Below are 27,592 nucleotides of genomic sequence, written 5' to 3'. Positions count from 1 at the left end.
CGTCGTACTCGAAGCCGTCGTCCTCTTCGCTGTCTGGGACGAGCTTCTCCTCGTCTAACGATTCATCATCCTGATCCATCCCTATATCCACGATTCCTACATGGCGTTCAATACTCTTCTATTATTACCGCCTCCCCGGTGCGGGCTGTAGTCGTCGCGGTCCCGTCCGTCCGTTCGTTCCATTCCCCGACGGACCGACTGCGACGACGGTGGCGCCACCAACTGTTGTGGCTGTGCGATCGGATAGCGCGGATCTCCCGCATCAGGTCACCTCTCGTGTCTCGTATCAGCTCGCGGTCGTGGTCGAGCATGTCGCTGTTCAGATTGTGTCTATTGCTACTACTGCTGGCAACGTTTACCCCACTGGATATATGCACCCTACTGTCCCGTTCCCGTAGATCCCGAATGTCCCGACTGTCGCCCCGTACCATCCTGCCACCGCCACCGCCGCCGCCACCTTCTCCGCCTCCACCGCCGTAGTCCGATGGGCCGTAGTTTCGCTCGTTCAGTAGATCGTCGTCGTTGATGTCGTAGTGTAGCTGCATGTCTCGTTCACGGGCGTGCAATCGCTCCCGATCGGTCCCGGTCCCGCTCGTACCGTTCCATTCGGTCCCGGTCCCGGTTCTCGTGGCGATTGGAGGCTGGTCGTCTACTACTATTACTATTGTGATGATATGATGCACCTGCGGGGGAAACGTAAGCTGGATTAGTAAGAACAAATCTAGGGTTTGACGAGAATCGTGAAGTAGGTATGGCCCAGCAGAAAACCAAGTCCTAGCTTGTGGTAGTTCTGGGACGGCACTCACAAACATACAAATTTCAAAACTTTTTGTATAAATAGTTCAATTCAATGTTACCAGTAGCACAGTATTACAGAACGAACCAGATAACAAAAACGCTGTCTGTGTTAGATCACTTTTGCATGCGGGTTGTAAGCAGAATTTCGTTTCAACTCTCTGGTTCGTTTTGCACTGTCCTTCCCTTTTGAATATCAGTGAAAAGTGCAATTGTGAGTTTGAAAGAGCATGCGATATTTAAGCAAAAACGAAAAATACACAATTCAAAAATACAATTAATATCTACGGAATACAAATAATGGTTATTAGCTTAAATAACAATCAATTCCCAAAAACTTTTGAAAACACCCTTTCTTTGTAAAACGGTTAGTAACTTTTTTTGCACACTTATATTTTGATATTGCATTTGATTTTTTTTTAGCATAGTGTAATAAATATCTCCATTTATCCATACGATATTCCGAAAAATGACCAATTCCATATTGAAAGAATGTTCCAGAAAACTGCAACATTCTTTCAATAGCCACGTAAAATCAAAATCAATGCAATGACCGCTGATTGATCATGGATGGAAACCAAATGACTAAAAATCTTCCGAGAGCTCAGCAACATCAAAGACAGTGACCAATTCAAGCAATTCGCCCTACAGAACTACGATTGTTTATATAACTATATCGTTTGTATACCGATGTATTTAATATCAAAATTATTGCTTGGCGCGTGGTCCCCATGTGGTCCTTGAGGTGAACCGGTCAAGGGCCGAAAACCTCATTAATAAAGACAATAAAAAAAAAATGTGGTCCTATTTTAGCAGTGACGATGAACGAACGATTCTAGAAATTCATCCAATAAAAATGGTTCCTCTCCGGATTTTTTGGAACCATTCTCCATTATTAGTGTGAATTTAGATATTTTTCAGTTTTTCTCTTTAGGGTCTAAGGTCAGCCTTTGACAATCAACCGACAGTTAAAAAGTTGCGTACCAATAGAGTTGGTGTAGCCTGGGTACTATTGTACTTTTGGCATCAGCAAGAATGAGGGGATGGTGGGCAGCGCACAGTTCGCCTCCTCGCAGTAGCCACTACTGATAGTCAGCCCACGCAGCGGGATCGTCTAACGGCTAAATGAACTGCATATGGTTGCTGGCTGCGCTAAGAAGCGCTTTGAGACTAAATGGGAAGTTAGGTCATTATTGTTCTGGCAAGACTTAAGAATATGGGTTTTAATCATAAAGTAACGAAACGTGTGAAAAACTGTGCATAATAGATTTGGGCGTATAATTATGAAGTAACGAAACGTGTTAATGCATAAGGCTGCCTTCCGTTGCATAACACCCTGACAGGCCTTAACGCAAGGATCGTACTAATCCTGCAGCTTAGGTTTAGACACAAATAACAGATGTTTAGACTGTTATCCGATACGTATGCTTGCATGCTTGCATGTACAGATAACCATGGGTTTACGAAGACGACTACTTCAGTAGGATTCGAGAGCAACGTTAAGGGGTACCCAGCAGAGTATTGACCCAACCAATTCAAGATAGCGTAGTATGCCCTCTTTGCAGGGATGCCAGATACAATTTTTAAAAGTCTGTATCAACTTCAGCAAAATGTCTGTATTTGTCTGTATGGAGTTTAGAAGTTACAGAAATTAGCAAATTATTTAAAAATCATGCATTTTTGAAAACGTAGAATATCGAGGTTTTAATAATCCAAAAGTCGGTGTAAGACTTAGGTGCAAGCCAGAGTAAACGCGACGAGCGATGCGAAGTAAAAGAATAATAATCATTATCATGTCAGATCGCATTGTCGCGTCGCATCGCACGTCGCGTTTACTCTGGCTTGCCCCTTAGTCGAATCAGGTACGAGATACTGAAGATAAGTTAGGTTGCTATTGAGGTCGAAATACGTATTTTGGAAGCTATGCGCTTTCCAATAAAATCCTTTTGGCGCACGGAATCTTTATAGGCTTCGGATTCCCATAAAAAGATAGTTTGTACAGAATCAGAAAAAAAAATCAATTCAAAGCCCAGATGGCTCCACTCGGAATTCCAAAAGTATTCCTTTCGAAAGTCCAAAAAAGAAATCAGTTTGAAAGTAAAGTCCAAAATAATTTCGTTTAGAAGCCCAACTAGGTTCCGTTCGGAAATCCAAAAGAATTCTGTTTTCGAAGCCTAAAAAAAAATCGTTCAGAAATATAATAGAATTCGTTCCAGAATCCCAAATAATTTTGATCGGAAACCCAGTGATAGGCCTTGTTTTGAGTTTACGAACCGAGATTTTTGGTTTTGTGAACGGAGCTCTTTTTGGCCTTCGGAAGGAACTCTTCTTGGTTTTCGAATCGATTCCTTTTGTGTTTCCTAACAAAATTCTTTTAGGGCTTCGGTAGGAAATCCCATAAGTATTCTAATAGGATTCCCTTGTCCAGAAGCAGAAAAAGATTCCGTTCAGAGGCCCAGAACGTTCCAATCGACAAGTCCAAAAGTATTGCTTTCGAAAGTTTAGAAGGATTCAGTTCGGAAAACCAAAAGTATTCCGTTCGGAAGTCTAGAATGATTTTGTTCAGAATCTCATCAAAATTCCGTTTGGAAGTCCAAAAAATCTCTTTGGGAATCTCAGAGTGATTCCTTTCGAAATCCTAAAAGAATTTCGTTCAGAAACTCGAAGAGATTCCGTTAGAAAACCCAGAAGGATTACGTTTGGAAGCTCATATAATTCTGTACGGAAATCTGCACGAACGGATCTCTTTTGTTGGGCTTCAGAATGGATAAATTTTGGAATTCTGAATGGATTTTTTGAGGAAAGGAATCAAAGAATCTTTCTGTTTGAAATTCTAAAAGGATTCTGTTTGGGAAGTCACTTGTTCAGAAGCCTAAAATACTCTGCTCAAAATTCCAAAGATACCGTTTGGAAACCTTATAGAATTCCGTACGAAATCCCCATAACGATTTTGTTTGAAAACCCTAAATGGTTAAATTAGAAAGCCCAACAGGATTCTGTTTGGCAGCCAAAAGTTTTCAAAAACTGAATGTCTGTAAAAGTCAAATAAAAAGTCTGTATAATGGCTGTAATCTGTATGACGTCTGTATACAAGACCATATGTCTGTATAAATACAGACACGTCTGTATGTCTGGCATCACTGCCCCTTTGCGAAGAGGTGAAGTATTTCTCAACCAAACAGAGTGGAGTTGGGAGCAGAGAGCGGAGAAAGTATACTAGCTAATTGCACACGGTTAGAAAAAAGTACCATATATTAGGTACTTTTCACTCAAATCGGGTGTTTAGTGTGGGAACCCAAAATTAAGATTTTTTTTCAAATTAAGTAAAATTCACTTAATATTAAGTAAAATATACTTAATTTTAAACAGAAACTAGCCAAAAGTTAAGTAGATTTTACTCAACTTTTGTAAACATGGGATTACTTAACGTTGGGTTCCCACACTTTAATGCCCTTGTTGAGTGGTTTTGCTCTTCATTTTATGACAACAAAGGGAAGAGAGAGGGAGATGCAAGAGAAAAAAAGTACCTAAAATTTGGTACTTTTTTCTAACCGTGCACACAGAGCGGGACCATCAATAGTTCGGTTCTGATTAGGGGTCGTACACTAATTACGTAAGCAGTTTTTGTGGGTTTTTTGACCCCCCTCCCCATGTAAGATTGTTTCCATACAAATGATTTTTTATTTATATGGAGCGTAAGATATTGACCGACCCCCTCCCCATATGTGCTTACGTAATATGTGTACGGCCCCTTACATCTGCGACCAGTGGACGTACACCAAATATGAGGGCAGTGGTCGAACAGTTCGACGCCATCATCGAGTAACTAGCAGGTAAGCAAAGCTTGCTAAAGCTTCGACGGACCGCGATCTAAAGCCAAGAGAGCTTCCTGATCAGCAAATTTCTTGAAAAGTAGAGCGGGAAAGCGTAGAGAGATACTCAACTAGACGCTTTCGTCTTCCACGGGGGCGCAACGGTGGCGCAAATGTCACTAGACGCTTTAACTGACATGGCTGACAGTACTAAAGCACACTCTAAGAGGACAAGTCGGCCTTAAAATGATAGACATTACAGCTGGAGGCGAAAAGTAGATAAATCTCTAATTGAAGTGCTCGGGCCCGCAGTTATGACAAACAGAACGAACGGCACAGCCAACCAAACTTTCTAAGCAAGGAGGGCAGAAAACGGAGATGGCGTAGGTTATCTGCATCTGACATAACGACGGCACAGTCCTTGACGATTCTTGTCAACTGGTGGAAAGATGGCGTAGAGGTAAATGCCCTGTATACGGAAGAAACCCTCCAGCAGCTGGATGAGGTTACTGTGGCGGATGACCTTATCGCCGCCATCAAGTCACAGTGTATCATTGAGGTCCGTCTTCGTATGATACCATTTGGGATGGCATGTGATGATGCTTGGGTTGCGATTTTCGCTGTGAATAAAAATAAGCATATCTCGTGAGATATATGGAACACGGATCTGAAATCAAACGGGATATAGGTTCTCCAAAAAGCCCTTTGAAAGATGGCTTCCGAACCGCTTGAAAATAAACTCTCCAAAAAGCTTCCTAGCCGCTTAAAAGGAGGCTTCCGAGTTGCATAAAGGAAGTTTTCTAAACGCATGATAGGATGCTTTCGAGCCGCTTGAAAGGAGGCTTCCAAGTCGCTTGAAAAGAGGCTTATTATTATTTTATTTATTCAGACTAAGGCCGAAGTGGCCTGTGCGGTATATAAGAGTCTTCTCCATTCGGCTCGGTCCATGGCTACACGTCGCCAACCACGCAGTCTACGGAGGGTCCGCAAGTCATCTTCCACCTGATCGATCCACCTTGCCCGCTGCGCACCTCGCCTTCTTGTGCCCATTGGATCGTTGTCCAGAACCATTTTCACCGGGTTACTGTCCGACATTCTGGCTACGTGCCCGGCCCATCGCAGTCGTCCGATTTTCGCGGTGTGAACGATGGATGGTTCTCCCAACAGCTGATGCAATTCGTGGTTCATTCGCCTCCTCCACGTACCGTCCGCCATCTGCACCCCACCATAGATGGTACGCAGCACTTTCCTTTCGAAAACTCCAAGTGCGCGTTGGTCCTCCACGAGCATCGTCCAGGTCTCGTGTCCGTAGAGGACTACCGGTCTAATTAGCGTTTTGTAGATTGTCAGTTTGGTACGGCGGCGAACTCTATTCGATCGGGCGTCTTGCGGGTCCAAAGTACGTACGATTTCCAGCCACTATGCGTCTCAGAATTTCTCTGCTGGTGTCATTTTCGGCAGTCACCAGTGAGCCCAAGTACACAAATTCTTCTACCACCTCGATTTCGTCACCACCGCGGTGGGTGGCTCACATTGTCTTCTCTTGAACCTCTGCCTATCATGTACTTCGTCTTCGACGTGTTGATGACTAGTCCGATCCGCTTAGCTTCCCTCTTCAGTCTGATGTAGGCTTCCTCCATCTTCTCAAAGTTACGTGCCATAATATCTATGTCGTCGGCGAAACCAAATAGCTGGACGGACTTATTGAAAATTGTACCACTCGTGTTAATCCCTGCTCTTCGTATTACCCTTCAAAGCGATGTTGAATAGCAAACACGAAAGACCATCACCTTGCCGTAACCCTCTGCGGGTTTCGAAGGGACTCGAGAATGCCCTGAAACTCGAACTACGCACATCACCCGATCCATCGTCGCTTTGATCAACCGTGTCAGTTTATCCGGAAAATCGTGTTCGTGCATTAGCTGCCATAGCTGGTCCCGATCGATTGTATCATATGCGGCTTTGAAGTCGATGAATAGATGATGTGTGGGCACGTTGTATTCGCGGCATTTCTGCAGTACTTGGCGAATGGCGAACACCTGGTCCGTGGTGGAGCGTTCGCCCATAAAACCCGCCTGGTACTGCCCCACGAACTCCCTTGCAGTTGGTGCTAGTCGACGGCATAAAATTTGGGAGAGTACCTTGTAGGCGGCGTTCAGCAATGTGATTGCGCGGTAGTTGCTACAATCCAGCTTATCGCCCTTTTGTAGATGGGACACACGACACCTTCCATCCACTCCTGCGGCAAAACTTCCTCCTCCCAAATCTTGGTAATGACCCAGTGCAGCGCTCTAGCCAGTGCCTCACCACCGTGTTTAAATAGCTCTCCTGGTAGTTGGTCAACCCCAGGGGCTTTGTTGTTCTTCAGCCGGCCAATCTCCTCCTGGATTTCCTGGAGATCCGGAGCCGGTAGAATTATGCCCTGCGCGTTCTCCCAGGTCCATCACCATACCGCCATCTTCGTCTGCCACATCGCCATTCAGGTGTTCTTCGTAGTGCTGCCGCCACCTTTGGATCACCTCACGCTCGTTCGTAAGAAGGTTCCCGTTTATGTCCTTACACATATCAGGCTGTGGCACGTGGCCCTTACGTGAACGGTTCAACTTCTCATAGAACTTTCGTGTGTTATTAGCGCGGTACAGTTGCTCCGTTTCTTCACGGTCTCGATCTTCCTGCTGGCGCTTTTTCCTCCGGAAAATCGAGTTTTGTCTGTTCCGCGCCTGTTTATATCGTGCCTCGTTCGCCCTCGTGCGGTGTTGAAGCAATCTCGCCCATGCTCCATTCTTCTCTTCCACTAACTGCTCACATTCGCCGTCATACCAGTCGTTTCTGCTCTGATCCGGGGCACCGTGCCTAGTGCAGCGGTTGCGGTGCTACCAATGGCGGATCGAATATCTCTCCAGCCATCTTCAAGAGACGCTGCGCCTAGCTGCTCTTCCGTTGGAAGTGCCACTTCCAGCTGCTGCGCGTATTCTTGGGCTAGTCTACCGTCTTGTAGCCGCCCAATGTTAAGCCGCGGCGTCCGACTTCGACGCGTGTTGTACACCGTCGAGAGTTTTGAGCGCAGGCATACTGCAACGAGGTAGTGGTCGGATTCAATATTCGCACTGCGGTAAGTGCGGACATTCGTGATGTCGGAGAAGAATTTACCGTCGATTAGAACGTGATCGATTTGGTTTTCCGTTTCTTGGCTAGGTGATCTCCATGTGGCTTTGTGGATATTTTTGCGGGGAAAGAAGGTGCTTCGGACTACCATTCCGCGGGAGGCTGCGAAGTTTATGCATCGTTGGCCGTTGTCATTCGATACGGTGTGCAGACTATCCGGTCCGATGACCGGTCTATACATTTCCTCCCTTCCCTACTTGTGCGTTCATGTCACCGATGACGATTTTCACGTCCCGTAGTGGGCATCCATCGTATGTCTGCTCCAGCTGTGCGTAGAACGCTTCTTTCTCGTCGTCAGGTCTCCCTTCAGCAATGCACGTTGACGATGCTATAGTTGAAGAAACGGCCTTTTATCCTCAGCTTGCATCCTTGCGTTGATTGGCTGCCACCCAATCACGCGTTGGCGCCTCTTACCCAGCACTATGAAGCCGGTTCCCAGCTCGTTGGTGGTGCCACAGCTTTGGTAGAAGGTAGCCGCTCGATGCCCGCTTTTCCACTTTCTGTCCTGTCCAGCAAATCTCCTGCAGCGCCACGACGTCGAAGTTGCGGGGATGTAATTCATCGTAGATCATCCTGTCGCAACCTGCGAAACCTAGCGACTTGCAATTCCATGTTCCAAGCTTCCAATCGTGATCCTGTATTCGTCGCCTAGGTCTTTGCCGATTATATCGAGTCACATTATCTCTTATATTGTTCGTAATGATTGGTTTTCTAGGCGGCTTATTGGGCCTGCGCAAACCTCCTGTCTCGTCGGGGGGTCGTGGTGTCAGGGCTGTTTAGCGGCCCACCTAACACCAGGACTTGGAAGCTTGTGCGCTTTGAGCGGCACACGGTCGCTTTGGTGGGGAGCCTACTTGCGGATACATGCAGCTTTTTATAGAGGTTTAACAGGGCCCACTGTCAAACCCCACCACATCCTAGGCAAGCACCACAACTCGCAGATGGCCTGGGGAGGGATCGTCAAGCCCTTGGACATAGTCCCTGCTGCCCTGAAAAGAGGCTTCCGAGACGCTTAAAACAAGGCTTCCGAGCCGTTCTAAACCTGAAACGAGGCTTTCGAGCCGCTTGAAAGGAGGCCTTCTTAAAAGGAGGCCTAGTATCACAATTCTGGCTGATTTTGTTGCTGCAATTCTAATGTGACTCAATTGGGCCACATACGAGTCACTGAAACTTGTCAATGACAAATGTGTTACTCGGGAGGCTTCGGAACCTCTTGAAAGAAGGCTTCTGATATGCTTATAAGGAAGCTTTTAAGCCTCTTGCAACAAAGCTACTCAGTTTTTCAGATAAAGCCTTCCTGTCTCTAAAAGGGAGGCTTCCAAACTTATAGATACATTTAGATTCCAAATTTTTGATCTTTTGGCTTACAGTCCTTCATACCGTTTTGACTTTTGACTTTGAATTCCGAACATGACTCTTATTCCGAACACTCGCGTTTAAATGGCAATTTTGGGTTTATTCATGTATTTTTTTCCATTGGATCTTGGATTTGTTTGTAATCTTGATCCTCACTGCGGAAAACGGAAAACTTCAGTGTTGGGAGGATGAGTCAAGTTCGGAACTTGAGTCGAAACTGTACACTATGCTGGTTGTGGTGGGCAGGATTCAATATGCTTTGATATAATGTTCACCATGAGAATGGCACAATGCTCAAAATCTTATCAATAGGTATTTATTTGATATAATACATCCGTCATTACGCTGTTTTGCCCGAGGTACCCCTTGGGGCCAGCGAAGGTACCCCTATGGATACATGTACTCCAGGTTAAGGACCACTGACTCAAACGATTAACAGACTGACTTCTGGCCTGGTAGGTCGGAAGCCGCTGGTTATTGCGGGTGATTTGAGCGCGCGGGCAGTGAAATGAGGCATCCGCTGCACCACCACTAGAGGACAGATCCTATTGGAGACTCTAGCCAAACTTGACGAGATTCACGCCAATTGTAATACGTTTCGCATGTGGATGTGATGTGGATTCGATTATTGACGTAACGTTCTATAGTCCTGGGTTGATCTGTAACATTAATTAGAGAGTGGATGAAGGCTGTACACACAGCGACCTCTTGGCAGTCCGCTATGAGGTTAGCAATGACGAGCACAATTTTAGATGGGCGTGGGTATTGCCCGCAGGTGAAAGGTCTCGGACTTCTAAGAGGCATCCCTCACCGCATCCCTTAGGCTAGAAGACAACCCCCTAGGCCTAAATGGGGACAAACTGTATGCCTTTTTGTCACGTGCGTGCGACACGGCATTGTCGAGAGAAAAAAAACTACTGAGAAACCACCAACCTTAGTGGAACGCAAGCGCTTACCACCCTCCCCCCACCTCGTTGACTCTAAAAAAACTGAAAAGGTGATTGAGGTACGTCACGAGACCCTGACTAACAGCAGCTTAAGTGGAAGCTGTAGCGATAATGGTAACAAGCGGAGAGCTACTAGACATTGTTAAAACGTTAGACAGCTGCAAAGCATACGGTATTCTGAACGTAGTCCTGCATCTTACGCTATACGATTGTGGAAGAGATGATGCTTTAGGAGGAGAGCAACGTCAACTATTTCGACCCCGTCCCGGTAGTGTACTCGTGCATAGGCTATAAGATTTATTAGCGCATAACACACCGTTTCTCGGGATGCGGCTTGCATCATTGTAGTACCTACTTGAAGACGACGAGTCTTTTGACATGCGTGATACCAAGGATGCCCGTACAACTGTCGGAACCATAAAAGTTGTCTGATGGTAATCGGATTGGGACGCTTACTCTAAGTAAAGAAGACGCACCGCTTGCTACCAGTGTGTCGAGTTGGGTTAGCAGAGCACATTGCTGCTTTTGAAAATACTTTCATTGGGTACACATCGTCCCCCAATGCCCTGAGAGCCATGGAGTCAAAGAAACGGCGGAGCATGTGTTCTTTGTCTGCTCTCGTTTCATTGAAAGTCTTATGTGCGGCTAGGACAATATCCCAAACAACCTAGTCCAAGGGATGTGTCTTTACTCGCGCAAATGGAATGTAGCTTCTACGACTACCGCTCGTTTTTTTCTTCGAGAGCTGCAACGCTGAACAGCAACTACAATTACAAGTGAGTTATCAATGTAGTTATAATAATGATTATACAAGTAAACAACTAATGGAGCGTCTTCCCGAAGTAAGGCTGAAAGCCTGTTCCAGGGAGGTGAAAGGCCGGTCGGCATTAGCCTTCCCTTGAGGGGGTGCGACCTATGAGGCCTGCCTAGGATGTGGCGGGGTTAGACAGTGGGCTCTGCCAAACTTCTGGGAAAAGCTTCAAACTCTAAAGATCCAGAGCACTGTGGGATTCTAAACAAATCTGATCCGACTGATCTTCACTAAGGTGGTGCGGCTTCAACAGCGTTTGCATCCTGCGGCTGAATAAGAAATGTTATTTTTCGGAAGCTATATCTAAGATGGCAGCCCCATTTTGGGGGATAGGGAACCTGGGTCTAAAAACCTACTGTTCCCAAAACATCAATAATGTTTGAGAAACCGACAGAGAAAGATTAAGGACTTATTTAGCGGCAACGACCTTTAGCGCAAAACCTCGGACCCGTATAGGAACATGGAATGTTTTGCCTCTAGCCCAACAGGGTTAATTGGCACAACTTTCCATTGAGACACATCGCATGAAGCTTGAGGTCATAGACTGAGTAAAGTCCTTTGAACAAACTTCGGGACAAATTCTACTATACTCTGCCTTTTATATCAGGTGAACACGTTCCCCACCATCGTGAAATTGACTTCTTATGGATCTGACAATTCGAACTATAAGTACATCATGGAACTGCATTGGCTCGGACAAATGAGCGAAAACGGAATGTTTTTCTGCAGAGTTCTGTGGTTCGTGACAAATTTACCGGAAATTAAATCAGAATAAACGTAGCGCCGATATAGCGTTTAATCATCACCTGTACATCGGCGAAAGAGACTGTGCAGTGCATACATTGCACGGATTTGTTGGCGGGACTAAACTAGAAGATGTCGCGATGAAAGTCCTACGTTGATGAATTGGAGACTCGTGCTGCAGAGATTCAGGAAGGTGGCAGTATGGAAGACCAATGGACCGCTATAAAGAACATCTTCATCGCCACCAGTGATAATAATCTAGACGAACTGAGCACTCAACGAAATTTGAAATTTTGGAAGAAGATAGTCAAGCGCTTATGTCGATGGGACAAACGATCGCAGGCGGACTCTCTAGTCGACGAAGGAGAGATCCCAAGTAGCACACATGTTGCAAGTTATTTGCCTCAATGTGGCCGATTTTGGTCAAATTTGAATTGCCGCAGGATGGAACGATGCCAGGGAAAGATGCGACTGGTGAGCTCCTGACCAACCAAACTGAACAGCTGGATTGCTGGTTCGAGCACTCGAACGACTGTTCCAAGTGCAGAATTGGAAAAAATCTATTTGTCATCCTTTACTTCATTAATGGTCTAATTGTATACAGGCCCATAGTTCATATTAGTTACAATAATTATCACTTTGAATGTATGATTTAACAAAAATATTGACCTTGGACCACATTGTTATATACATTCCATGATGATATTATGAACAGAATATTTTCATGAAGCTTACTTGAACGTCAATAGCGAAAATGTTTAGAATAATTCATCAAACATCCGTGTTATGAGGCAGTAACGGTGATGCTAACGATTTAATTGAAGCTGCAATATTCAAAAGATATTCTTAGAACGTCGGAAAGTATATATCTAAGAACTTTTTTCAAATGGGCGTAATTGATTCTGACCTTAATTTGGAAAGGCGATTGTGCACTTCATTCAAACTATTTTAGTGAACTTATGTACCTAACAGAAAGAATAGATTCATATCTATCTGGTAGTAATGCCAATCGAAATATGCTAAACTGAGAGAGTATTAGCCGTTCAAATAAACACAGTTACGCCTATTTAAAAAAAAGTTCCTAGATATGAGCATTTGTATGTTAAAAATGTATTTATAAAAATCCCTTAAGCAAAGTAATTCGTAGTTTACGTATTAAAATGAACCAATGCTACTTGTTTTCTTTTGAAATTTTAGATAACTTATCTTATTGAAAAGCAGTAAAAAATTTCTTATTTAGGGAAGATCCATAAAGTACGTCACGCAAAAAATGGCGATTTTCAACCCCCCCTCCCTCCTTCGTCACACTTTTTGTATGAAACCTCTAAAATTTTTGTATGGGTCGTCACGCAGCTCGGAACCCCCCCTCCCCCCTAGGAGCGTGACGTACTTTGTGGATGGCCCCTTATATAGTTTCGAGTAAAGAGGAGTTAGAATAAAATGCATAATATCAAAGCAAATGTTTGTGTTAGAAGCTTTAAGCAGTAAGAAAAATAAAAACTATAAAAAAGCGAACTCACTTTTCAACTGTCAAAAGTGTTTTTGTGATTCGTCTGCAAGTCAATTTCTCCCTTCTGAAAGGATATCCAACAAAAGGTGGGCAGTCTAGTGATAAAATACCGCAGAACCAACTGTGCGTCATGCTGCACTTTGGCAAAATGACCATTTCTTCCAGTGTGGTGAGTTTGCGTTGGAATTCAATGACTAACCCAAAGCGAACATTCGCGTAATCCAAACAAAAGCGAAACAGATACAAATTCAATATGAAAATTTTCAAATAACCAGACTAGCGCTCCGCCTTCTCTAGACCCAATTCACCCGACTGGTATGATTGTGAATGTGTGCGCGCGTTTGCTCCGCCTTCAGAGCGTCTCCTCAACATCAGCCATATTGAAGACTGCAAATAAAAGAATTTTCATATCCGGGATGAATAAAAAAAAAATGAACAAAGCTAAAGCTAATGAAATTAGGACGAAAATAATCTACAACTAAATCTTACTAACGAACATGAATTCCAAGAATAACTATTGTGTTTTTCCAATATTAGTCGTATTGGAATTATACATTTACTAAGTAAACAACTAATTAGGAAAGTTGCAACCGAAACAAAATTTGTAAATATCTATGAATTTTATAAATACAAAACTGAACGAAAATGTTTAGCAAAATAGCTTAGAGAATTACCTCGCTCGTTTCTATAGCCGTAGTGATCCCTAGAGTCTGTGTGTGTACAACAATTGGTGTAGTTGTTCAACAAAATTTAGTTGCGTGGTTTTCCGGCCAAAAATAGAAGAAAGAACAACTGACAACAGCAGGCGAGCAAAATGAAACAGAGTTGAGCGCCAAGAGGTGGAAGAAGAACAAACAGAAATCCAGTTAATGTTTGTGAATTCGATTGAATTCAAATAAATTCAACGAAAATAGGTAGCTGTCACTACAATTTGATCGTATATCAGTGTGCCGTGTGAGGTGGGCTGTGTCGTTGACATGGAATGGAGAAATGTTCAGCAGATGTTAAACTGGAAGTAACATAATACGATTTCCTGACTTATTCAATGCACAATTTTGTTAATGCCACAAACTCCTGTGACGAGCTGAGTGGTCTAGTGGCTACCGCTTCTGCCTTATAAGCAGGGGTTCATGGGCTCAGTTCCAGACTTTGTATTTCTATATTAGTTCTATCTGTGTTTCATGTTTTAATAAAACGATGCCTACTGTTATAACCTGCCTCAGTGAATCCAAAAAACCTCCCGTTGCACCTATGAGAGGTCGTAGAGTTCTTTGCATCTTTCTTTAGTAGGTGTCCAACCAACCATCCTTCATCTTTCTCAGTATTCGCAAGGACGTGCCCAGGACAGATCTTGACTATTGGAGAGTGCATTGCTTCCATCTAAGAGATAGTGATTAGTCCCAAAATCAATATCTGTGGTAACGGAGGAAAGTGATGGTACTCTCATACAATAGTCCAGGCTTTTACCACCTCTACGAATTTGTGCGAACTTCTCAATGCTAATGCCAATTTTGTAAATGCCACTAACTCTATATGAATTTCTATTTCATGTCTCTTATTATTATTCACTTACATACATCTTACTCTCTGTTATCTATTTTCTATTCCTAATATCTATAAACGTTGGGCAATGGTCTACCATTGTTACGTCCTGTTCCGGTAGAAATAAAATATATCCCATTATGTTGACTTTAGTTTCCTGCTCGGAAACTTCTATCCCTAACTTCCTGTGGTACCGGCCGGGGTACAGAAAAGAATTATGAAAGATAGGGTAAGCAAACCGGTTGTTGTATGGTGCGGAAGGATTCTTATTCTTCAGAAATGCATATCTGACCGAACGTCTCTCCATCTAGTAGGTGCGGTGCGGCTCATAACAGCAACTGTTATCTAGCGAGGGACTCAAAATAAAACTATGCATTATGGAAATTAAGGAACAATGGTGACAATCTCTGAAATCCAACCTTAAAAAACTAAGCAATGAATAATCAATGCGACAATATGGAGTGGAAACTCAACGAAGATCACAACGACGAAAAGGGGCTAGCGAGTGGAACTCGGTACGTGGAACTGCAAATCGTCCGAAGCACAGCATTGTATTGAAGGACCGCGGATTCGGCATATATTAGTTCAATGGCATGACCGTTTAGAGGTAAGCATATATACACACACGAGCTGGGAACTGCTTTCATAGTAATAGGTGATATCAATGAGAGAGTGTGCAGGTCGAGGATCAAAGACCGGTTCTTCAACATTAGCATAATCAACATGCATAGCTTCCACTCTGGAAGCACTGATGATGATAAGGACGCATTCTACGGGCAGCTGGAACGTGAGAATGACAGCTGCCCAAGCCACGACGTCAAAATCATCATAGGAGATTTGAACGCTCAGGTTAGCCAAGAGGAGGAGTTTAGACTAACTATTTGAAAGTTTAACTCTCAGCGGCGGACGAATGAAAACGGCCTACGACTAATTGAGTTCAGCCTTCAAGAATATATAGATTCGCAGCACCTAGTTCCAACACAGCCTTCCGTACCGGTACACCTGGAGACAGCCACTGCAGAAAGATACACAAATCGACCAAGTTCTTATTGATGAACGGCACTTCTCCGACATTATCGACGTCAGGACATATCGTGGCGCTACAATCGACTCTGACCACTCTCTGGTGATGAATAAACTTCGCCCAAAACTATCCGTCATCAATGTTCGGTGCCAACGGCCGCGGCGTTACGATCTCGAGCGACTGAAGCAGCCTGATGCGGGGCAAAATCCACGACAAATTTTGAAGGAGAAGGACGCAGCGCTGTCGCCGCCGGTAGTGTGCCCAGGTAAAAAAAATCTTTCTAAGGCTGTATCTCATTTCCCGAATGCTACTCAAATTTAATTTGAAAGATGCAGCCCAAGAAATTCATGGCTGGGAAATTAGGAGGAAAATTCTAACCTTGAAGATGATATTTTAGGAACAAAGTGTCTTTGGCAAAGTCAAAGCTCATTATAAAAGCTTTATATTGAAGTTTGTTGCATAAGGGTGGTCCCACTGAATTTTGAGATAAAATTTTTAACTTCTATATTTCTAATTTTAGCATTGTACGATGTTCTAGAAAATTGTTCCTTATCTAATTTTGAAGCAAAAAAACATTGTTGTACGTCTTTTGAATATTTGTTATGATAATTTCAAATAATGTTAGGGTGAGTCTTAAAAATCAATTATTTAATTATTACTAAGAAAAAATATTTTGAGCTTTTTAGGCGACTTTAGTCGGGTCAAGTACGAGACCCTGAAAGAAGGCTTCCGAGCCTCTTGAAAGGAGGCTTCCGAGCCTCTTGAAAGGAGGCTTCCGAGCCTCTTAGAAAGGAGGGTTCCGAGCCTCTTGAAAGGAGGCTTCCGAGGCCTCATGGGGAAGAGGCTTTTCGAGGCCTCTTGGAAGGAGGCTTCCGAGAGGCCTCTTGAAAGGATGCTTCCCGAGGCCTCTTGAAGGAAGCTTTCAGGCCTCTTGAAAAGGCAGGCCTCTTGTGAAGGGGAGGCTTCAAGCCTCTTGAAGGGGCTTCAGCGAGCCTCTTGAAGGAGGCTTTCGAGGCCTCTTGAAGGGAGGCTTCCCAGCCTCTTGAAGCCTCTTGACAGGGGAGGCTGAGAGCCTCTTGAAGGGGAGGCTTCCAGGCCTCTTGAAGGAGGCTTCCAGGCCTGAAGGCTTCCGGGCCTCTTGAGGCTGGGAGCCTTGACAGGAGGCTTCGAGGCCTCTTGAGCCCAGGAGGCTTCCGAGCCTCTTGACAGGAGGCTTCCGAGGCGGCCTCTTGAAAGGAGGCTTCCAGGCCTCTTGACAGGAGGGCTTCCAGGCCTGCCTCTTGAAGGAGGCTGAGCCTCTTGAAGAGAGGAGGCTTCCGGCCTCTTAAAAGAAGGCTTCCAGGCCTTTTGAAAGGCTTCAGGCCTATTGAAGGAGGCACCAGGCCTCTTGAAATGAGCTTGAGCCTCTTGAAGGAGGCTTCCGAGCCTCTTGAAAAAGGCTTTCCGAGCCTCTTGAAAAAGGCTTTCAGGCCTCTTGAAAGAGGGCTTCGAGGCCTCTTGAAGGGCTTCCAGGCCTCTTGAAAGGCTTGAGCCCTTGACGGGAGGCTTCAGGCCTCTTGAGCAGGAGGCTTCGAGCCTCTTGAGCAGGAGGCTTCCCGGGCCTCTTGAGCAGGGCTTCGAGCCTTGACAGGAGCCAGGCCTCTTGACAGGAGGCTTCCCGGGCGCACCTCTTGACAGGAGGCACAGGCCTCTTGACGGGAGGCTTCCAGCAGGCCTGCTTGAAAGGAGGCTTCCGAGGCCTCTGAAAGGGCTTCCCGAGGCGAGGCCTCTTGACAGGAGGCTTCCGAGGGCCTCTTGACAGGAGGCTTCCGAGGCCTCTTGACCAGGAGGCTTCCAGAGCCTCTTGAGCAGGAGGCTTCCAGCCCTGTGAGCAGGAGGCTTCCGGGCCTCTTGAAGAGGGCTTCCAGGCCTCTTGAAGGAGGCTTCCGAGGCCTCTTAAAGAGAGAGCTTCCAGGCCTTTTGAAAGGAGGCTTCCGAGCCTGTTGAAAGGAGGCTTCCAGGCCTGCCTTGGAAGTGATGCTTCCCGAGCCTCTTGAAGGGCACAGAACTTCAGAGCCTCTTGAAAAGGCTTTCAGGCCTCTTGAAAAAGGCTTTCAGGCAGCCTCTTGAAGAGAGGGAGGCTTCGGAGCCCTCTTGAAGGGCTTCCAGGGCCTCTTGAAAGAGGGCTTCCAGGAGCCCTCTTGACAGGAGAGCTTCCAGGCCTCTTGAGCCAGGAGGCTTCCAGGCCCTCTTGACAGGGAGGCTTCCAGGCCTCTTGGCAGGAGGCTTCCAGGCGGCCTCTTGAGCCAGGAGGCTTCCAGGCCTCCTTGACAGGAGGCTTCCAGGCTGCCTCTTGACAGGGGAGGCTTCCAGGCTCTCTTGACCCAGGGAGGCTTCCGGGCCTCTTGACAGGAGGGGGCTTCCGGAGGCCTCTTGACAGGAGGCTTCCAGGCCTCTTGACGGGAGGCTTCCGAGGCCCTCCTTGAGCAGGATGCTTCCCGAGCCTCCTGACTGGAGGCTTCCGGGCCTCTTGACAGGAGGCTTCGAGGCCTCTTGAGCAGGGAGGCTTCCGGGGCCTCTTGACAGGAGGCAGGCTTCTTGACAGGAGGCGGGCCTCTTGACGGGGAGGCTTCCGGGAGCCCTCTTGACAGGAGGCTTCCGAGGCCTCTTGACAGGAGGCTGGGTTGACAGGAGCAGGCCTCTTGAGCAGGAGGCTGGGCCTCTTGACAGGAGGCACCCGGGCCTCTTGAGCAGGGCTTCCAGGGCCTCTTGACAGGAGGCTTCGAGGCCTCTTGACAGGAGGCTTCCAGGCCCCTCTTGACAGGAGGCTTCCAGGCCCCTCTTGAGAGGGAGGCTTCCAGGCCTCTTGAAGAGAAGGGCTTCCAGGGCCCCTCTTGAAGGAGGGCTCGAGGCTGCCTCTTGAAAGGGAGGCCTCCGAGAGCCTCTTGAGAAGGAGGCCTCCAGGCCTCTTGAAAGGAGGGCCTCCGGGCCTCTTGAAAGGGGCCTCCAGGCCTCTTGAGGGGGCCTCCAGGCCTCTTGAAGGGAGGGCCTCCAGGCCTCTTGAAAGAAGGGGCCTCCGAGGCCCTCTTGAAGGGAGGCCTCCTGGGCCTCTTGGAAAGGAGGGCCTCCAGGCCTCTTGAAGGGGCCTCCGAGGCCTCTTGAAGGGAGGCCTCCAGGCCTCTGAAAGGAGGCACAGAGCCTCTTGAAGGGAGGCTTGGGCAGGCCTCTTGAAGGAGGCTTCCAGGAGCCTCTTGAAGGAAGCTGGGAGGCCTCTTGAAAGGAGGCTTCCAGGCCTGCCTGAAGGGGCTTCAGCGAGCCTCTTGAAGGGGAGGGCTTCCGAGGCCTCTTGAAGGAGGCTTCCAGAGGCCTCTTGAAGGAGGCTGGCGAGCCTCTTGAAGGAGGCTTCCGGGCCTCTTGAAGGAGGGCTTCCAGGCCTCTTGAGAAGGAGGGCTTCCGAGGCCTGCCTCTTGAAGGAGGCTTCCAGGGCCTCTTGAAAGGAGGCTTCCGGGCACCTCTTGAGAGGGAGGTTTCCAGGCCTGCCTCTTGAAGGAGGCTTCCGAGAGCCTCTTGAAGGAAGCTTCCAGAGCCTCTTGACAGGAGGAGGGCTTCCAGGCCTCTTGACAGGAGGCTTCAGGGCCTTCTTGACCCAGGAGGCACCAGACCTCTTCGACAGGAAGGCTTGGGAGCCCTCTTGACGGGAGGCTTCCGGGCCTCTTGACAGGAGGCTTCCAGGCCTCTTGACAGGAGGCTTCGGGAGCCCTCTTGACAGGAGGCTTCAGGCCTCTTGACAGGGAGGCTTCCAGAGGCCTCTTGACAGGAGGCTTCGGAGCCTTCTTGATGGGAGGCTTCCGGGCCTCTTGATAGGGAGGCTCCCGAGGCCTCTTGAAAGGAGGCTTCCGACCCTCGTGAAAGGAGGGCTTCCAGGCCTCATGAAGGAGAGCTTCCAGGCCTCGTGAGAGGAGGCTTCCGAGGCCTCGTGAGAAAGGGAGGGCTTCCAGGCCTCGTGAAGGAAGCTTCCGAGCATCGTGAAAGGAGGCTTCCGAGCCTCGTGAAAGGAAAGCCTCCGAGTCTCTTGAAAGGAAAGCCTCCGAGTCTCTGGAATCATATATCCGCCATTACGCATTTTTATCCGAAGCCCCTAGGGCCAACGAAGGTACCCTCTATAGTACATGTACCCCAGATTGAGAACCGCTGACCTATAACATCTAAAGAAATTTATAAAATTGTGTTCACCTATAAACGCCTGGAGTGTAGACAATGCTCGCTGAAAATCCGCAAGATCTATCCCATTTATAGGACGCTGGGATAATATAGGTTTAAACCTTTAAAAAGTTTGTGCCAAAATGCTGAGAGACTTTCAAATATATCAGAGAGATTTTCGTGTGCATTGTTTAAGAATGGCGAAAGAATTTCGATTTTCCAAACGGATGAAAAAAAGTACTCAAGTTGAATATTTTTAAGTTTACCTTCAAGTTATTTTTTTCTTTTCTCTTCCATCCACTATTCGCGAAGTCGAAGCAAAATTCTTCACACAAACAATGACAGTTCTTTATGGGTTTTTACAGTAGAGCAACAGAGAGGAGGAGATGGCGGCTATGTTTCACTCAAACTCTTACAAATAGCAATGCGATTTCTCATAGGAGGGAAGAGCAGAATTTGCTTCGACTTCGCGAATTTCTTCTGTTGTCAAAAACAAAAGAGCGAAACATTTCAACGACGTCAGTTCAATGCGGGAAGCAAACTTGTAGCGTAGTTGGCTACACGTTCGCCTTATAAGCGGACGATCATGAATTCGATTCCCAGCCTCTCCACCGAGCCCTTGTCAGTCGCCGGAGGTGCAGCCCAAACGGTGGCGTTTTGGTGTGCACGTCTTACCGGCACGGCTTCCCGATGACGACTGATTAATTGTTCTTCTCGGAGGCATTCCTCCAACGTACCCGGATAAATGGCAGCCAGGAAACAATGCAACGAGAAATTGGATTCACGATATGGACAAACGGACAACAATGGACTCACGAAAGAGATGGACCTGGCAACGTGATAACTAATAACGAACGTCTGGCTTAGATTCTATGTGGATTCTGCACGGCAGAATTCCACAGTAGATCACGGCACAGTAGCGGTTATGAAACACAGAGTTCCTATCAAATAAAGAAAGGAATAAAAAAAGTAACTTTCAAAGGGAATTTTGAGGAAATACTTCAGGAACTTCCGAAAGAATGCATGCAGGAATCTCCGGAGTGATTATAACGCTGCACAGAAACAATTCTATTTCGGTCAGAGTAATCTTGTTATGTGTGCAGCGTTTTTCTCGAATTATCTGAGGAACTTCCGAACGAACTCTGAGGAGCTTCGAAAAGAAATTCCTGAAGAAAATTTCGAAGGAACCTTCAGAGATTCCTAAAAAAATCCTAGAGGAATAAATCAAGCAATTTCTGCTGGAAACTTCGGAAAAAAAAATCTGGAAGAACTTCCGGTAGACCTCTTGGAGCAAATTCTAAAGGAAATTATGGAGGAGCTTCCAGAGGAATTCTCACAAGAACTTCACCAGAAATTCCTGGAGGATCTTCAAGAAGAATTCTTGTACGAATTCCTGTCCGGAGGCATTCCTGAAGGAACTTTCGGAGAAATTTCTGGAAGAATTACCTGTGGGATTCCTGGAGAAATATCCGAAGAAATTGTTCTAGAAAATTCCTGAAGAATTGCTGAAGAAATTTTGATAGATTTTTCGTAGGACCTCTGGGAAGATTTTTTTGGAGGAGCTTTTCAAGAACTTCCAAATTAAAGCTAAGATCATTTAGAAATGGGGCACTTTTAAATGCGTATATTTTTAAAACTCTTCGTTCAATCGGAAATCTTTCTAGAAACGGAACAAAGCTTATATTAGTTTCTTCCATATAAATAACTGAATTAAATCATACATCGTTATTTCGAAGAAATACTCGCCCTTTTCTGTTGAAGCCGCTTGTCAGCCGGCACACACCTTCTTTAGTGATGGTTTTGTTTCCACCAATTCTTCATTTGACCAATGTCCTGATAACTGCTCCTTTTGTCTTCAGTTTCTGGATAATTATCGCCCAAAATGTCTCTATTGGATGAAACTTTGGACAATTTGATGGGTTCAGATTTTTTGGGATGAACTGGGCTCTATTATTGTTATACCATTGTAGCACTTCCTTTCTACAATGACAGCTGGGAACTGAATGAAGGGCTTAATATGGTGAATATTTTGAAACCACGTTAGTTTCAAACTGTGATAAAAATAGATCGAAAAGAAGAGTTTACTAATGAAAAAACGCATATTCTACCACTTGGAAAAAAAACTTGCATATCTGACCACTTGGAACGCTACTAACTCTTAAATAAAGTTCCCTATTTCTAAATGACCTAGCCTTCTGGTGAAAATTCGGCGGAGCTTCCGGAGGAATTCCCGGATGAACTTTCGGGGTAATTACTGGACGAACTTCCGGAGGAATTATCTGAGGAACTTATGGACGAACTCTGAGGAGCTTCGAAAGGAATTCCTGAAGAAACTTTCGAAGAAATTTATGATTATGTTGTATCTCGTATGAGCCCGAGCAGAAGCCATGAACAGCATAACAAAACATGATATGGACTTGATTGATATAAGAGATAAAAGAATAGGCAAGAATATCAAAATATGCTATAGATAAGAACAAGCCAATAGCACTTGATATTGATCACTTCTAACAAATAACATAACATGATTTCCTCATGATATTTTAGTACAAAGTCTTTTATCTCTTATATCAATCATGCCCATATCACATTTTGCTTAATTTGCTTATCAAGATTTGATATTATTCAGCTATTTTCCTTTGCTCGAGACGTGGGGCATTTCGAATGAAGTGGCAATTGTCGATACCTTCCATTTTACAAGGTCGTTTCACGTGAGACGTGTCGAATTCGACTATTCTCAAGTCATTCGAGACGCAGAATAGACATAATTGTTGAAAGATCTTACTGAAGAATTCCCGGAAGAACTTCCAGAGGATTTTCTGGAGGAACTTTCGGAAGAATTCCTGGAGGAAGTTCCGGAGGAACTTCCGAAGAAATTGTATGAAGGACTTCCGGACGAACTCAGAAGAGCTTCGAAAGGAATTGGAATGAAGAAACTTTCGAAGAAATTTGTGCTTATTCTGCGTCTCGTATGAGGTGAGGCGTTACGAATGAAGTGACGATTGTCGATAAATCCTTTTTGCCTTTCTCGTATACTGAGTATACGTAAAGGCTATATGATCGCTCCAAAAACAAACTTTTTATAGAAGGCTCGGAGACCCATGGTGTTATTTACCAATCGACTCAGCTCGGCGAATTGAGGTGATGTCTGTTTGTGTGTATGTATGTATGTATGTATGTGTGTGTGTATGTGTGTATGTGTACAAAATTTTGTAGACACACTTTTTCCCAAGCAGCACGCCCAACATCTTTCAAATAGGTGTTTGTTCCTAATAAATTGCATTGAAGACACTGGCAATACATCAGAGTCGCATGGCAAAGCCACTTCTCAGTTTCAGAAAATCATGTTTTAATTTTCGTTTTAAGTAGCGGCGTCACCACTCTACCCATCCCCGACTTCTTTGGGTGGTTTTAAAATTCGATGTGTTTCGTTATCAGAAACAAAAACAGATAAGTTGCAGGGAATTAATAACTCTTCGGTTTCATTGCTGTTACGACAATGTTTCGAGCAAATCGACAATCCGATTCCCGATTGGTTTTGTGTTTTATTTTCATTGTAACCCGCAAGATGTCTTTGCCAAATAAACTCCACCTCTTGCGCTTTTGTGTCACAAGGAGTTCCAAATACGCGACGCGTTGTGCATAAGTCAGACCTTTAGAAAGTCACACCACAGTTGTTGTTACTCACTGAGAAACAAGAGGTGTTGCTTGGGTTGGAACTTAGCATTGGCCGAATTACTCGCAACAAGTTCCATTCGACTGGCAATCCTGTCTTATTGTTTGCTATTGAAAATTGGCCAGATTGGATTATGGGATCAGAAGTTATGGCCAAAATACTATTTTCTTTGCGCAAAACACGCTAAAAAGCACTTACTCATATTTTTAGTATTCTTAACACGAGAAAGGCACCAACACCGCTAGGTGGATTAATTAGGGTTTTAATTACACGGTCGTCTCACGTGAGACATGTCGAAATCTTCCTGAAGAATTCCTAGAGGAACTTTCGGAGGAACTTCAGAAGGAATATCTGGAGAAACTTCCTGATGAATTGTTGGAGGGACTTCAGGAGGAATTCATGGATAAACTTCCGAGGGAATTCCTGGTTGACTATCCAGATGATTTTTATGAATAACTTTCCAACGAACTCGTGGATGAACTTCCTGAAGAAATTATCTTGGATGAATTTCTGAACAAATTCCGGAAAATTTTCGACGCTTGAAATTACTTCACGCTGCAACCGATTATCAACGGCGTGCCGCCGCCACGCCACCGCCGCTGGCTATAAATGATCTATCACGCCGCCGTCGGTAAAATTTCAATCGACACACAGGTCTACCTGATACGTTAGGCGAAAATAGTTCATGCAATTCATGCAATTGAGTGGAACCAAGCGTGACTGGGGCGGCCCAGGAACCAGCGTTAGGGTAGTCGGCGATATCTTCTATGTAGTGGATAAAATCGTGCTGATGGTTGACACCAACGTTAGGTGCGAAAAATGAAGGCGCATGATTTGAAAAAGTGCTGCTTACTATGGGCTCCAGAAGAAACTGTGTATTCAGATGTATCATGCATCTTAAACAGGCAACCTGAAAAACCTTCGAGAAGAACTTGCATGTTTCGAGCGATCCGCGTTTAGGATCACCTTTGGTAGTCTTAAAGAGAACGATGTGTGGTGACGAAGCATAAACTCATCCTATTTTCCGAAGAAGCTAATATTTAAAAGATGGATAAAACTGGAGAGATACGATGGGCAAAACGTCGGACAGCAACAATAAAACGTGAAATGTTGCTAGCAAGATGGGAACCAAATGTTGTGATGTGATGGCAAACCAAATATTGTGATGTCATACAGTAGATTCAGTGTTATCTTCATAGCTGTAAGCTTAATAAATAATTGAATATTTTGTATTCAATTTTTCATTATTCTCCATTCTATGTAACCCTATTTTCCATTAAATATCCTATTCTTTGTTACCTTACTCATGTACGTTATTTACTACTCTACTACTCTATGATTTCTATCCTTTGTTCATATTGTTTAACCTTTTTTGGTGGATAGCTTACGAACTATTAGATGGTGAGTTTTAGTTTTAATAGCTATAGGTTGTTTGACATTCGAAATTTAACTCACAGCGTTAATTGTTATGCTAAAAATTACTAAGAATTTAGTCAACTAAGAATTTAGTTTTTCAAAGAAGTTGAAGCTAACTATACTCAAATCTAACTATGATAACATTTCACTTTTTATCTGTCATAATTCGCAAGATACTAATAATATGTCTCATGTAAAGAACTGAACGAAAATTTGAATTAGAATGTAAGGGGTTTGCTAGTTTTAGCTAATTCTCGGAAATGTCATTCTCGAATACTCAATAATTCTTTACTTTTTGTCCACATTTGTGCGCAATTAGAGTATATCTGTTGAAACATTTCTCCATTCAATCGACGACATTCTACAGGAACTCCAACCAAATTGTGCATTGAAGCCAACACAGACGTGACGTGGCTTCAAAAGCCCTACAATACACATCAAAAGTGTCGTCGTTGCATATCTGACTCATGTCGTCACTCTAAATAATCGCTATAATCGTCTGGGGATCATAATTTCCCAACCAATTTAAATCGATCAGCGCCAGTGGCTAAAATGTTCTCAGAATGCACTTACCAGGCGGAGGTGGAGGACCGATCCGACCGGACTGTTCGCCCGATGGTGACGCTTCTTGGGACGGCAAAGTCTAGGAACAGTTGGATTTGGTCGTACGGGAGGATGTGTTGCCCGCCGGTATGCCTACAAATAAAATTCGCAATCGGTTTATTTCTGTGCGATGACCGCGATGGGAGTTTTGTCGCCCTGCCTCTGAGGTATTCAGCCAGGTGATTGCACGCCTCACGTCGAGCTGGTTCTCATCTAGGATAACATCAAACATCTCCGGTGGACGGTGACCCAATTTCTCAGCAGCTACCATTTGTACTGATAAAATTTTTCGCCTGAGCTTTGCCACGTGATTTGATTAATCTTTGTAATACCTGCGCGGTTAATGGAGATACAGATTTATTAGTTCCGTTTCAGTAGTTAAGGTTCGGAAAAATACACGGTGCTCCCACCTTACTACTAGCTATTTTTAAATAAACTGTTATTGGCGCTAATGATGTTTTTTCCCGCTAATTGTGACGGATGATTTATTGTGTATCTACAGTCAAGTACAACTAATTGAAGTATCCTCGCTAGTTCGAATATTCGCTCGATCTCAGCCTGGGAGTACATATTCAGTGAATCCATCTAGAAGTTCTTCGGTGGCTACAAACGGATCTTACCTGCACTTCCGCTAAACAAGACGACCTACTGTTGGAACGCTCCATTATCGCTCGCGCTTCGAAGGGGTTGTTCATCAGGGGAACGTTTCGCTAACGATATATCAACTTGAACACGAGTTATAATTATTCTGCAAACGCAGCAAGTTGAAATTTTAGTAGTGACAAACATTTTCAATGGATTAATTTTTGCCGCACCTGGATTCGAATCGACGTTTTAAAAATCAAACAACGCCTTCTGCATCATGTCGGTCACCTCGTAACCCTTTAAACTTGGACCCACTGTTACGACTGGTCTCGTTAGTGGCACTACATGTAATTTGATGATGATGTTTCCTGCTTTTTGAAGAACGGTTTCCGCTTCTCATTGGTAAAATTAGCGTGGCGAGGGGGTTTTGGGGTGCCAGGACGCGCCCATCGAATCGCTATCGTCTCCTGTTGCCGGTGTGTTGTATTCGGAGAGACAGGAAAGGAAGGGGTAAAGAAAGGACGTACGGCAGGCAGATCAGATAGACATAATTAGAGAAATTGTTGGAAGATTTGTTGAAATTTGATATCTTATATCGACGATATGTATGTGTTTAATAGAACCAGATAGAATGTTTATGTTAAACAGTATTGCTCTTTGGTAAAGTACACTTAGATGCTGAGTTATAAATGTTTTTTTTTATGTTATAAACAAAGCTGTTAGCTTCCACAAAGCAAATCAGAATAGCAGAAGAATAGCAAAATCGTAGATAGAAAAATATCTGAAGCCAAAACACGCTTTTGTTAGATGATATTATCTACACGTATGTACCTGTTCCATAAAAATATAGCCATGCATAGATTGTGCTCAAATAGAACTAAAAATTTATCTATTCTGAGCTTTCCTAAAACAGTGTAAAAAAAGCATAGAATAAAAAATCTATTCTGTTTTTTTTGCCTCTTTTTAAACGACAGTCTACTAAACGAGCTTCGAGCCTTCAGCGATGGATTGCATGCGTGAAAAGCAGCAAGTGATTCCTTAGTGTATTAAAAAACTGGCGTATGAAAGAGTTTCTTGAAAAATGAAGCAATAAAATTTGCTTACTTTCCTATACTGGTGCACTGAAATTGGAGATGGCCCCACGTAACGTGGAAATAAGACCATAAAAATAAACCCAATATAGGTGACTTCTCCCTCTCATTTAATAATGTCTCATTTCTCATTACTCATTTATAATTTCCAATTTCTAATTTCTATTATTCTCATTTTCTGTTTTTATTTCTCATTTCTCTTTTCTCATTTGCTATTTAAAAAAAAAAGAAAAAACGGATCATCAAATAAACATTGAGCTAGAAATTGTCACAGTTCTCGATACAATTTTTTTTTTGCCTTCGACCAAAGATTTTAAAGTATACTAGCTGACTCGC

The 27,592-nt window shown here is 44.5% G+C and overlaps 1 pseudogene; it reads right to left on the bottom strand.

Annotated features, from left to right (window-relative positions):
- Nucleotides 1-82: 82 nt before the first annotated feature.
- LOC134204185 (voltage-dependent L-type calcium channel subunit beta-2-like) lies at nucleotides 83-26,632 on the bottom strand (annotated as a pseudogene).
- Between the last annotated feature and the right edge of the window lie 960 nt (nucleotides 26,633-27,592).

This window comes from Armigeres subalbatus, unplaced genomic scaffold, assembly GCF_024139115.2.
Source record: "Armigeres subalbatus isolate Guangzhou_Male unplaced genomic scaffold, GZ_Asu_2 Contig435, whole genome shotgun sequence".
NCBI classification, from domain to species: Eukaryota; Metazoa; Arthropoda; class Insecta; order Diptera; family Culicidae; genus Armigeres; species Armigeres subalbatus.
The sequence above is the reverse complement of the archived record's forward strand: the minus strand, read 5'-3'. Positions and strand labels throughout refer to the sequence as shown.